The sequence below is a fragment of the Euprymna scolopes genome, chromosome 35 (assembly GCF_053919585.1).
Source record: "Euprymna scolopes isolate OS-2025 chromosome 35, ASM5391958v1, whole genome shotgun sequence".
Taxonomy (NCBI): domain Eukaryota; kingdom Metazoa; phylum Mollusca; class Cephalopoda; order Sepiida; family Sepiolidae; genus Euprymna; species Euprymna scolopes.
Genome location: NC_136516.1, coordinates 66,197,278 through 66,212,560, shown reverse-complemented (window position 1 = coordinate 66,212,560; position 15,283 = coordinate 66,197,278). Strand labels below are relative to the sequence as shown.

The window sequence follows — 15,283 nt, the reverse complement described above, 5'->3', positions numbered from 1 at the left end:
TTTTTCGGAATAATCCATCTTACTTTAATTTTTCTCACATTACTCACACTTTCACTTTTCTCTGAATCAATTTATCTTAATAAAATGTTGACATTATTAGAAGTTTATTCAACAAAGTAATGTATGTCATTAAAATCAGTTTTGTACTAAAATTAAAAGGACGTCTTACGAAATGGTTGAATTTATGTTTGCTATCTACTGTCAATTTTTAACGGATCATTAATTATTATATTTATGAATGAGTGTAAATTTATCAAAAAGTGTTATTCTCCTTATAAATGTATTGTTTTGATAGATTGGTAAATTTAGGTGTGTGTATATATTTTTAAAATATATGTTATTTCTGCAATATAAAACTGGAATATTACGGTACTTTAAACTTTATAATTGATTAAAGAAAAAACAAAATCGTAAACTAAGCAAAGATGATTTCTTCGTCAAAATAAAAAAAAATCATTTGAATTTCACTCAGGTCACTTAAAATAATAAAACTTCGAATAAAACTATTTTAAACTATGTTGGCTCACCTAGACCCAAGAATCCACAGTGCAAAAATCAGAAGCTCACAGTATTAATACTGGAGTCCCTTAAGGGTCTATCCTGGGCCCAACTCTTTTCCTGATCTACATTAATGATCTTCCAAATCACATCCTTATATCAGTTGTAGACATTTATGCTGATGACACTATACCATTTATGGTAAATGACCAAGTTCTCTCCGATTCTCTCTCCTCTGATCTTGATCACTTAGTACAATGGGGAAAGGAGTGGCTGGTTACTTTTAATGCATCTAAAACCGAGCTTCTCTCTTTACATCATCAACGTTTTGATCCACATCTGGCATCAATTGAAATGAATGGCTCTCGTCGTGAGGGTGCCTCAAGTTTTGACAAGCTTCTGGGCTTGCCCTTTACTCCTGATCTTAAATGGAACTTGTACATCAAATCTGTTGCCAAGGCCGCTGGTAAAATGGCGGGATCCTTCTCTCGACCAAGTAGATATCTCACTGCTGATGCAATTCTCTATCTATATAAGAGCCAGGTACGTCCAAGGATGGAATACTGTTGCCTCATCTTGGCAGGAGCTGCTAGAAAGGCATATCATGCCTTGATAGAGTTCAAAATAGACTTCGTAGCCGCATAGGGGATGCCCTTTTCTCTTCCCTGCAACCTCTGTCTCACAGAAGAGATGTTGCGAGTTTGTCTCTGCTGTATCGTTATTTTCATGGAAACTGTTCGACTGAGCTTCAGTCTATGGTTCCCCCCTCTCCAAACTTTCACAAGAAACACACGTTTAGCTGAAAACACTATTAATAATTTCCCCCCACTCTTTATCTGTGCCTAAACCTAAACGTAGATTCCATGAACAAAGCTTCTTTCTTAGAACTACACGCCTGTAGAATTGTCTTCCGTTTTCCTGCTTTCCAGCTGACTACAATATGGTTGTCTTCAAGTATAACCTAAGCAAGTTCTTGATTAGCCGGTCCACTTGTTAACAAATTTACCGAATTACGATTTACTAACGATTACTATATTGTCCAATTTCTACTGTACACTCTTTAACCCTTATTCTTGAGTGGCCTCTTGACCTTGATAAGTTGTGATGCATTTGTAAAAAAAAAAACTAAATGTTTGGTATAAGATGATTATTTCCCTTAATAAAAAAAAATCACAGCCGGTTATATCTCAAGCAATTACAGTACAAACACAACTTAACATGTTTTTATAATAGAATAAAAGTTCTAACATTTTTTTTCATTAATTGGAAAGAAGTTTAAAAGACGTGAAAGTTTACGTGTGCGGAGAGAATAGATTCTGACACATCAGAGAAATTGGATTGTTGCTGGCACATTGTATCCACTATGTGGGGGCTACGTTGATCAGTAAGGTGTACATATAACCGAAATAATTTTAGGATTACAAAAAAGAAGAAAATATTGGAATTACCAAAGATACGGATCAAAATAGCATAAAAAAGATATCAAAGCAAGCCCCCCCCCCGAGCAAGGCCCGATAATACTGCTATACTACTACTAGAGGCAAATAAAAAGGAAAAAAAACGTGTTATGTGTTCATCAACATTTATTCTTTATTTCGAGACTTCGAAATAAAGATTAAACGTTGATGAACACATAACACGGTTTGTTCCTTTTTATTTCTCTATTTTGTTGGAATACTATTTCCATTATTTTTTCATATTGGAGGTTAGAAACGCTGTTAGTCATCTATGCATAAAGGGAAAACATATATCTGTGTTTAACATTAATTATATGTAACGTACGAGAAACCCACAGAAAACAAATCACATTCTAACAATAGTTTTACTGCATGTATGCAGTAAAAGGCTTTTTTAGTATATATGGTATCGGTATTATCAAGTTGTCAAGGAAGGGCGATCCATAGAGTTATATATATATATATATATATATATATATATATATATATATATATATATATATATATATATACACGCGCGGGAGCAAAAAAAAAATGGGCCAAACGAATTTAATACATTTTGTTGCACTAAAAGCTATATTGAACAAAGAACAATTGAACAAGGAAACTTAAACAAGACTAATAACAAGACATTTACTTTAATAAATGCTTAGGATGGAATCGCATTCCCCTTTTGATTTCTTTAAAAGATTAATCCTTATAGACATGCTCTCAACCAAATTGGATCACTGAAGAGGAGATGCTATTCGATTCGCTTGGCACATCGTCCCACAGTTTGTCATTGTTCTCAAAAGTTCTTCCAGTCAATGCACGAGATATTATGGACCAAATATTCTCGATTGGGCTTACATCGGGGCTTTGATCTGGCCAAAATATCCAATTGAATTATCAGAAAACAATTTTTTGTGACTTTAGCAGTGTGTGCAGGGGCATTATCATGTTGAAAAATGATGTTCTTGGATATTACCAGCTTCTGGATATTTAGTAACTGTCCTGTTTCTAATATTTGAATGTATTTCCTTGCATTGATTGACTTCTCACATCTAATAAGTTCTCCATCTCCTGCTGCAGTAAAAGTTCCCCATACCATTATCCCTCCATTCCCGTGTTTAACTGTCATTTTCATGCAATTTGGTGAAAATATTTCCCCAGTTCTTCGCTTGCGCCATTTGGGAGCATTCGGAACATCACTAACAAAGCAAAATAAGGATTCATTTTATCAAAAAACGTTCCTGAACCAGTCTGTATCTTTCTTGCTATAAAACAAGAAAAATCTCTTTCTGCCATTGATGTTCTTCCTAGATAAAAATGGCTTCTTTGCATACCTTCTAGAGAAAAATCCCACTTCTTTCATACGTTTAGATATTGTATATCTAGAAAGATAATTTTCATCCCTGTTTTGAATTCTTTGCTATGGTAAACATTAGTTTTCTTTCGATCCTTCAAAACAGTTAATTTAAGCCTGTGGTTGTCTTTCAAAGTGGTTGATCTATTTCCCTTTTACCAAGCGTTCGACTTCGAACCTTTGACCAATTCGCTTCACTACAGAAAGAGATGTTTTTACATTTTCTTTTCTTAAAATATCAAAAATCTTCTTGTAAATCAATTTGGACAGTCTTCATCCTGTAATTCGGTTTTTTATATACTTGCAAAGACACGGTCTTACTATTAGGATTAATTTTTCTAATTATTATATGCTATAAAAATAATAATCATCATCTACAAAATTGAAAATTTTATTTAAAATTAACAAAAATTCACGGAAATGAATTAACAATCGATTTTTCCTTCTTTCACTCTTGGACCATTTTTTTTTGCTCATGAGTATATATATATATATATATATATATATATATATATATATATATATATATATATATATATATATATATATATATATTAGAGAAACACTATTACAAAATGTGGAGATGAGTATTCTCAATCAATATCATGAGGAAGAGGACATTCAATTCAACCTTTTCATGGTGTGACTGATAGTGCGAGTATATTAGAGAAATCGTATATTACACTATAATTCATTTTTTTTTGGTTAGATCTATACAAATGACTTTTTGGACTTTTGTTTCGATATCCGCGGAGAAACAATCTATTTGTATAGTGCGTTTTTGATTGCACATTTCATTCCAGATAAATAATTAAATGTCGCCGGTGTCTCCTAGACTGGGAAATCATTTACAGCGAATACTTCATTCATTCTGACACATATAAAAATTGATTGTTTGATCAGCGAGCTGTGCTCCCAATACAATAATTGCCAATCAGGTTGATATAGAAAATATGATTCAAATCTTATTGTCGTTTTCACCGGTATTGTCGCTAACAAGTTAATTGGAATAGGTTACAAGCATTAGAATGAACTACAAATTTGCTCATAAAAATGCCTTGTTTTTCAGTCTTCCGAATGTATTTTGTATACGTAATTGCTAACTTCAAATTATACCCAACGTTTCAAATGCAGGCAACTGTTCTATAACTCATTTTGCGCAGCAAACGCGACACTCTGCTGATGAGTGTTTTTGAAAACCATACCGTTATAAGACCTTAGAACTAACACTTTTACACGCGGATTCTACCAGGCGGACAATAAAACAGAGAAAAAAAAATTACAGACTTTCAAGGATCTTCATCATCGAAATACCAATAAACAAATAAATTTGTTTATATAATATGCGTGATTTTCTAGCCTTCCAAACGTATTTATATACGTAATTCTTAATTTATAACCCATTCTACAAAAGATCTAGTAAATTTGCATATTCTTTTAAACATTAGTTTTGATCAATTACCTATTAGCTTTTTCTTTGTTTTCTTATGGGATGATAATCTTTAGTTTACTATAACGTGTAATTATATTCATGCAGATATTCTACATGATTTATACTTGCGTAATATTTGCGTAAAAAGGTTATAGTAAAAACAATGCCTTTTCTATATATATTTATGTACGTGTATATATTTTTGTTTAAAAATTTTGCCTACCAAACTCATCTGTCAGTTTCTGAGCTACGGATATGAAACTAAATATATAGAATATTCGACCTCATGCGAATCTTTATATTTGGGGGTTAGCCGAGAAAATCGGTGCAAAAGTGTGAAAATTTAAAAAATAGAATTTGCCATGTAAAGGTCGGACGATAGCATTGCAGATAGGCATACGTAACGTAATAGCTATTGGTTCATGTTTTAATTTTTAGCCTTGCGACAAACGTGTATTTATAGCTCAAGCATTACCGTCAAAGAAAAAAGTAAATTGTAAGCTAAACCTTCTGGTTTCGATTCTCGGCGGGGGTGCACGAGTATTTTTTTTTTTTAAACTTTTTAAATCATTACTATATATTAGGAGGTCCAATATAAAATAATAATAAATACGAAATCTGCATTAATCGAAATATCATATTTAAGCGTAATTTACGACCAGGGGGCGACCTGCTAGTATATATATATATATATATATATATATATATATATATATATATATATATATATATATATATACGATGTTTTTGTGGAAAATATTCAAGTAAGGGATTATTATAAAATGTGGAGATGAGTATTCTAAATCAATAAAATGAGATGAATAAGACCAGTTTATGCCAGCGAGGTGTGATTGAAACGCAATCAGGTCAGTGAATAAATAACAATTTTCACAAAGGTAATTCTGTTATCATGACCGATCTAAACCTTTATGGTCAAGTCTATAGAGATGTTGACGCCAGAATCTATTCTGTGGTATTGATTGTCGTCGTTAAGATGAGACAATTGGGGCTTTAGGGGTTTTGTTTTTAGTGATTTATTGGTAACCACGAATCACCAAATGAATAACAGAATGGTTTTTATGGACTTTTATATATTTTAACTAGAATGCATTTTTCTATGCATGAAATAAAATCATTTTACTGTAAAATATTAACAGTTGAAACAAGAAAATGTCAGGGTTTTAGTGGATTTTTTTCTAGAAATACGACAGTTTTTTAGTTGGATAGATGATATTATAAAATTATACATGATTCTAGTATAAAATGCATCTACTGATGAAACTTAAGCACAGTTAGAATTTTCATCTTTCCTTATGTCTACTTATTGTGTCCATTATGATGAGTAGTCATTTCTATGGCACATGCAGCTTCATTTCTTCCTATCATTCTATAACATATTATAACAGGAACGCAGATAGTAGTAGGTGTTATATATATATATATATATATATATATATATATATATAAAAGATAGATAGATAGATAGATAGATAGATATAATTTCTGTTGTGTTTACATGCGTTCCGACTGGTTGATATGCCAATATTTCTGCACCCATTTTAAATTCTCTCTGTACAGGGCTTGTCAAACAAACCTAACATGAGGATACTGCCATCTACAAGTAAACCCTAGCACAATATTAAAAAAAAACAAAGTATTCAAAGACACAGAAGATGCCATCAGTATAACTACACTACACTGGATTTAGAATAGAACGAGAAAATATATACAAAGGATAAATAATTTAAAAGAAAAAGTGCCCATATATATGTGTACATTATTATAATTAAATAATAAGTATTTATTTATACCTACATATACATAATTATGATTGCAACGTCTTGTGAGACGAGTGCCACTCTCTCAGACACTTAAAGTCCATGAGCCCAGAGATGACTTCCATCGCCACAGGACCATTTTAATAGACAAATGTCTGAGCGAGAATCTGAACACAGATGATGTTGCAGAGTCTTATCTTTGTACGACAGCTAAGTCTCTCTCTACGTTCAAAATGTTGAGATCCAGCAACAAGCAAGAGCAAGATAGCCAGCAACAAGTAAAACTGCAGACCAGCTTAATGCAGGTACTGGTCTCCCGCTTTATGGTTTTTTAAATCAGATATTTGCTTCTCCTAGAAACGTTACCTTCACCTCGGCTAACGGAAGCCCTCTCCACCCAAAAACACACATACATACATACCTACACACAAACACACGATGCTAGTTGGCCGTTGACTCCGAAAAAGGGTTCATTCGCCCTTTGAGAGGTCTTGTTTATAGTCCATCAGGGAGACTAGACACCCTCCACACCAAACAAGTCTGGTGTGGGAACCAGTTATACATACGTATATACATACCTTATATATATATATACACATATATATATATATACATATATATATACATACATATATATACATATACATAATCTATACATATATATATACATACATATCTGTACATACATATATACATATATATACATATATATACATATAGATATGCACATATATATACATACATATATAGATACCTACATATATACATACAGATACATACATATATACATACAGATATACATATATACAGATATATCGATATATATATACATATATACACATGTATACATATATATATACATACAAATACATATACATAGATATACATATACATACATATATACATATATACACATACATATATATACATATATACACATATATATACATACATATATACATACATATACATACACATACATACACATACATATACACATACATATATATGCATATATATACACATACATACATATACATATATACACATACATATATACACATACATATATACATATATATACACATATATATACATATATATACATATACATATATATACATATATATACATATACATATATATACATATACATATATATACATACATACATATACGTATACATATATACATCTACATATATATACATACATATATGTTATATGTTAATTAATTCATGTTATGAAAAAAGTAAGGATAAGTTTCTTATCACTTGCTTGGAAGTAAGAGATCTTTGAGGTTCATGTGTGTGATCATGCTGTTGGAAGAGATGCTAGTTATTATATATATTCATTGTGAGAGATTCATATTGTAAGAGATGGGGACATTAACAGGAGTATATAAAGAGAGAGTAAGAGTTTATAAATGAGAGAGATTGCATATAAATACATTTTGAGAAGGTGTTTTCATATCTAGATAGACAGACCGATAGGTTAGCATTTATGCCGATGGATTGACAGGTTGGCATTTATGCTTTGACAGTTCGTATGAACGGGAGTGTTTATATAACATAAATAGACACATATACTTTCTAACACATATATTTTTTAGATGATGAATGTCAAATAGTTTGTACACATAAATAGACAATACCTTTTTCATGTAATGATGGACACAGGAGACGGCAGTTATAAAAACATGATGAACATTTATTCTTCCACTGACCGGTAGGTGGCTTTGCATTCAGGAATTCAAAGCTTCACATATTAAGTTTCAAAGTGACCGTCTCGCTTCTAGACGTTCGAATTCCCATGTCTGGACCCAGAATATCGTCTGACTCTGACTCTCTGCCTCCCTTCTTCTGACTTCACTCTCTCTCTCTCTAATTAACTAACTCTCACTTCCTATATCGAGAAATCCATGCATGTCCGGCCAACGTGACCACAATTCATGTGCCATCAACATGCGCGACCTGCACGTTTCCGAACATTCTGATTTCCTATTAACCTATTTTTTCTTTGTTGTTTTCACAAAGGAATTCAACCTACATATCTAATTCATTTAACCCATATTTTATTATCCACATTCTTTTAACAATGAATAGTTTATTTATTATATATTTCATCAGAATTATCAATTTATTGGGTATTCCATTTAAACCTATTGTTCTTTAAAACTTATATCCAGGGTTCGATTTCTGCTTTCTCTCATTTTATTTTCATTTTAACTAATCTCTCTATTTTTATACTTACATGAAAAGGGGACAGCCCTTATCATGTAACATATATACATCTACATATATATATAAATACATATATACATCTACATATATATATAAATACATATATACATCTACATATATATATATATAAATACATTTATACATCTACATATATATATAAATACATATATACATCTACATATATATACATATATATATACATCTACATATATATACATATATATACATCTACATATATATACATATATATACATCTACATATATATACATATATATACATCTACATATATATACATATATATACATCTACATATATATACATATATATACATCTACATATATATACATATATATACATCTACATATATATACATATATATATACATCTACATATATATACATATATATATACATCTACATATATATACATATATATACATCTACATATATATACATATATATACATCTACATATATATACATATATATACATCTACATATATATACATATATATATACATCTACATATATATACATATATATATACATCTACATATATATACATATATATATATACATCTACATATATATACATATATATACATCTACATATATATACATATATATACATATATATACATCTACATATCTATACATATATATATACATCTACATATCTATACATATATATACATCTACATATCTATACATACATATATACATCTACATATATATACATATATACATATATACATCTACATATATATATATATCTACATATATATACATCTACATATATATACATATATATATACATCTACATATATATACATCTACATACATCTACATATATATATACATGTATATATACATCTACATATATATACATATATATATCTACATATATATACATATATATATCTACATATATATACATATATATATCTACATATATATACATATATATATCTACATATATATACATACAGTTGTGCCCGATATTATTCATACCCCCCCCCCCCTTGAAAATTGAGTTTATTAGGTGTAACTTTGTTAGAATTTATTGTTTACGTCCATATTGATACATATTCTTAATAAACCTCTTCTGATCATTTTCGTCATTTTAAAATCTCGGGATACTTGTAATAAAAGAAATATACAGCTATTTATAAAATCTGCAATGTTCAAAAATAATCATACCCCCTTATTTTTTCAGTATTAATCGAGTTTCTGACTGTTTGTTTCCTGTTTGATTCTTATTTTGAATGCTTTTATACAACCTTTGATTAATTTCATTTCGTTTTTTTGCATTTTTCAGAAATTAAAATGATATCAACTGAAAACCAATAAAAGAATAAAAATTATTAGAATGGGGAAGAAAAAAGAGCTTAGTAATGATCTTAGGACTAAAATTGCGAATTCACATAAGGATGGTTTAGGTTAAAAGTCAATTTCCAAGAAATTTGAGGTCCCTACAGCAACAGTACAGAGCATCATCCAAAAATTCCAGAGCCACCACACAACAAACAACTTGATTGGTAGAGGAAGGAAAAGGAAACTGTCTGCTAGAGCCACCAGGAATATTGTAAAAAGTGTTAATGCAAATCCAACCACCACTACTAAGGACATTTTAGAAAATCTGGAGTCTTCTGGCATAAAAATATCAAGGCAAACATTGCAAAGGACTCTGCATGAAAATGGTCTGAAAGGAAGAAGACCAAGAAGGACTCCATTGCACACCGGAAAACACCTTGCAGCACGTCTAAAGTTTACTAGGAACCATGTGAATTCTCCAGAGTCCGTTTTCTCAAGTATTTTGTGGACTGACGAAACAAAAATTGAATTGTTTGGCCATATGGATGCTTCTTACGTTTGGAGGAAGAAAGGAGAAGCTTACAACCCAAAGAACACCATACCCACGGTGAAACATGGTGGTGGTAGCCTAATGTTTTGGGGCTCCTTTTCGGCTAGTGGTCCAGGTAGTTTGGTCAAGATAGATGGAACCATGAAGAAGGAGCAATATTTGGAGATACTCCAGAAAAACATTAGACAGGATGCGGAGAAGCTCCATTTAGGACCAAACTGGGTCCTTCAACAGGATAATGATCCAAAACATACTGCCAAAATAGTCAAGAAATGGTTTGAGGATAATCACATTAATGTTTTGGAATGGCCTAGCCAGAGTCCTGACCTGAACCCTATCGAAAACCTCTGGCACATATTGAAAACTGAGGTTAAAAAGTGGAAACCTAGAAATTTGAGGGATTTGGAGAACTACTGCATTGAAGAATGGTCAAAAATCAGTGTTGATGCTTGTAAAAACTTTGTTGATAAATATCCAAAACGGTTACAGGCAGTTATTAAGAATAAAGGGCATGCTATTGACTATTAGTAAGAGAGGTATGAATAATTTTGAACTAGTGCCATTATTGTTTTTCTTTGTATAATGTTTCAAACTTGCATAATTTATTCATTTGTTGAGTTTAAATTAAATGCTTATGCTTGATTTATTGTTTGAAATCCCTTTAATATTGTCTACCTTCTGGTTTGAGCAATAATCTTATAGAAATCTCAAAGATCCGAGGGGTATGAATAATATCGGGCACAAGTGTATATATATCTACATATATATACATATATATCTACATATATATACATATATACATCTACATATATATACATATATACATCTACATATATATATACATATATACATCTACATATATATACATATATACATCTACATATATATACATATATACATCTACATATATATACAGATATACATCTACATATATATACATATATACATCTACATATATATATAGACATATATACATCTACATATATATACATATATACATCTACATATATATAGACATATATACATCTACATATATATACATATATGCATCTACATATATATACATATATACATCTACATATATATACATATATACATCTACATATATATACATATATACATCTACATATATATATATACATCCACATATATATACATACATCCACATATATATACATATATATACATACATATATACATCTAAATATATATGATGATGATTGCAACGTCTTGTCAGACGAGTGTCACTCCCTCAGACATTTGAAGTCCATGAGCCCAAAAATGACTTTTTTTTAAGTCCTACCGGTGAATTCACACGCTCAAGTAGGCATGACACTGAATACAGTAATTGAGATCAATTATTACATGCTTCCAGTATTTCAAGCCTCCATGCGTCACAACATTTCCATCGCCACAGGGACATTTTTTAGACAGAGTCCTGAGGGAGTATCTATACAAAGATGATGTTACAGAGTCTTATCTTTGTACGACAGCTACATCTCTTTCTCGGTTCAAAATGTTGAGATCCAGCAACAAGCAAGAGCAAGGTAGCCAGCAACAAGTTAAACTGTAGACCAGCTTAATGCGGGTACTGGTCTCCCGCTTTATGGTTTTTTAAATCAGAGATTTGCTTCTCCTAGAAACGTTTCCTTCACCACGGCTTACGAGAGCCCTCTCCACCCCAACACACATACATATACACAAACACACATGGTGCTAGTTGGCCGTTGACTCCGAAGAACAAATAATTAAAAAACATGTTATAAACACTTTAAGAAGAGTTAAAAACATTTAATTTTCAAAAAGAAAACACAAATTAAGTGGATTGTCATTAATCCACGGAGTTTCGAAAGAAATACTTTCCTTCTCCTCAGAGGGTAGGAATAAGCAAAATGCGGAATCGGATTGTGCTTGCAAAGTATGTAATGAAACTACAAGTAAATCATAGAGCTTACGTCGTAAGGATTACGGGTTAGGATTACTTTATAAATATTAAGTCTTTAATATGTATAATATACTTTAAGTTTGTTTTTTGGATTATCTTGGTAACTCCTTCTGGATACCAGAATAAAACACCTCTGCAATTTAAAACAGCCTACACACTAATTTATGATTGAAATGACTACGAAAACAAAATGAAAACACGATCTGTATTTCTATCCTTATTACGAGACACTAATTTAAATAAAAAAAATGGATACTTCACATGTGAAAACAACAAAAAGAAATACAATTATATTTAAACCGTGTGTCTTACTTTCCATTTTAAATTCACGTCTCCCTCATTTATCACGAACATTCTCGATACTTCGTCAAATCATCACCAGGTGGAGATACAAATGAACAAAAACCTGAATAAAAAAGGGGAATTTCAAAGGGTAACTGTGAAACGGACGCATTAAATAAGTTAGGCCCGAGAGAACGTTTTCACACTATGCCAGGAAAGATGTTAATAATTATACATTCCGTGATATCATCGCGAAACTTAGTCTTTAAAAATTAAAGATACACAAAATTATCATCAAGACCCAACAACCTATCATCTATCATATTGCATATGAAACTAGTCATCACATTTTTAGTGTTTAGCATAATACAAATTTATCCTGTGACGTTAATTTTCTCATCCAGATTGTCCCCTATAAATCTGGGCACTGCCATAGCAGCCCCTTTACACTTCATTGGCAATATCCTTTCTTTGAGCTAAACAAAAGTAAAAAAAGAACATTTTACCACGCTGATTCTAAAAAACGTTAGCATAAGAAAAATTAATTGATGCAGAATTTTTAATTCGCCGATGCAACGAAATGATTTGCAAAAACTGAAGCTAAATGTTACTGGCTTCTAACAATAATTTGAACGTAGTCACTAATTTACATACGCGAGACAGCGCCATAAATGTTCGGCCGCTCCTACAAGTTTTGCAAAGTTACTCGAGGACACTCCTAACAGAAATGAGAATTTTTTTTTCACACAATTAGCTACGTTACTACATAAATTTATATAGAAGCTTAACTTTAGTGATCGGACAGAAACCGCTGAGTAATTGTGATTATAGCTATCTTCCATGCCTATACTAATATATACTATACTTATGTATACATATATATGTATACATATGTATATGCATATATATGTAGTTATATATGTATATATATGTAGCTATATATATGTATATATATGTATATATATGTTTATATATGTATATATATGTGTATATATGTATATATATGTGTATATATGTATATATGTGTATATATATGTATATGCGTATATATACATGTATATACACATATATACATACATATATACATCTACATATATATACATACATAAATACATCTACATATATATATATATACACATATACAGCTACATAATATATACATCTACATATATATACATATACATATATACATATACATACATATACATATGCATATGATGATGATTGCAACGTCTTGTCAGACGTGTGCCACTTCCTCAGACATTTAAAATCCATGAGCCCAAATGTCTGAGGGAGTATCTACACAAATATGATGCTACAGAGTCTTAGCTTTGTACGACAGCTAAGTCTCTCTCTCGGTTCAAAATGATGAGATCCAGCAACAAGCAAGAGCAAGATAGCCAGCAACAAATTACACTGCAGACCAGCTTAATGCGGGTACTGGTCTTCCGCTTTATGGTTTTTTAAATCAGATATTTGCTTCGCCTAGAAAGTTTGCCTTCACCACGGCTTACGGGAGCCCTCTCTACCCCAATACACATATACACACAGATATACACGGTGCTAGTTGGCCGTTGACCCAGAAAAAGAGTATGCATATGCATATATACATATACCTACATACATATACATATGCATATATACATACATACCTATATATACATATATACATATATATACATACATATATACATGCATACATATATACATACATACATATATATACATATATATACGCATATATACATATATATATACATACATATATACATACATATATATACACATATATACATATATATACGCATATATACATATATATATATACGCATATATATACATATATATACATACATATATATACATATATATACATACATATATCAATCAATAGCTTTACTTCGCGAACGAAGATTCTTTGAAGATGGTTGTCCACGTCAACTGCAGGCAAGTTTGTGGATGATGAGTCCAATGGGAGACAAGCAGGCTCGGCCACAGCGGCTGCATTCAAAAGTTCCATCAGTTGCGGTTGCTGAGACTTCCTGAATCTTCCTCTTGTAGCGCCTTTCGCGCAGGATCTCTATGTGAGAGAATTCAAAGGAGGTGACGGCCTGGTGAACTGTGCGTCGCCAGGTGACACGGTCTGCAGCAAGAGTAGACCAATTGCGTTGGTCAATGTGGCAGGTTTCAAGTGACTTTTTCAGAGAGTCCTTGTAACGTTTCTTCGGAGCTCCTCTAACACGGGAGCCGGTGGATAGTTCGCCGTAAAGAGTTATCTTGGGCAGTCGGTGATCCTCCATTCTGGAGACGTGCCCCGCCCAGCGCAGTTGTTACTTTAGCAACATAGCCTCGATGCTGGTGGTCCTCGCCTGCTGGATGACCTAAACATTGGTGACGTAGTCATACCAGAGTACATTGAGGATGGTGCGGGGACAGCGCTG

General features: G+C 31.5%; 1 protein-coding gene across 1 annotated transcript in view; it reads right to left on the bottom strand.

The window, feature by feature from the left end:
• The window catches only part of LOC145259891 (BAI1-associated protein 3-like), a 2,054,292-nt gene that overhangs the window by 1,124,144 nt on the left and 914,865 nt on the right, over positions 1-15,283 (bottom strand). The gene's annotated exons all lie outside the window — the stretch shown is intronic.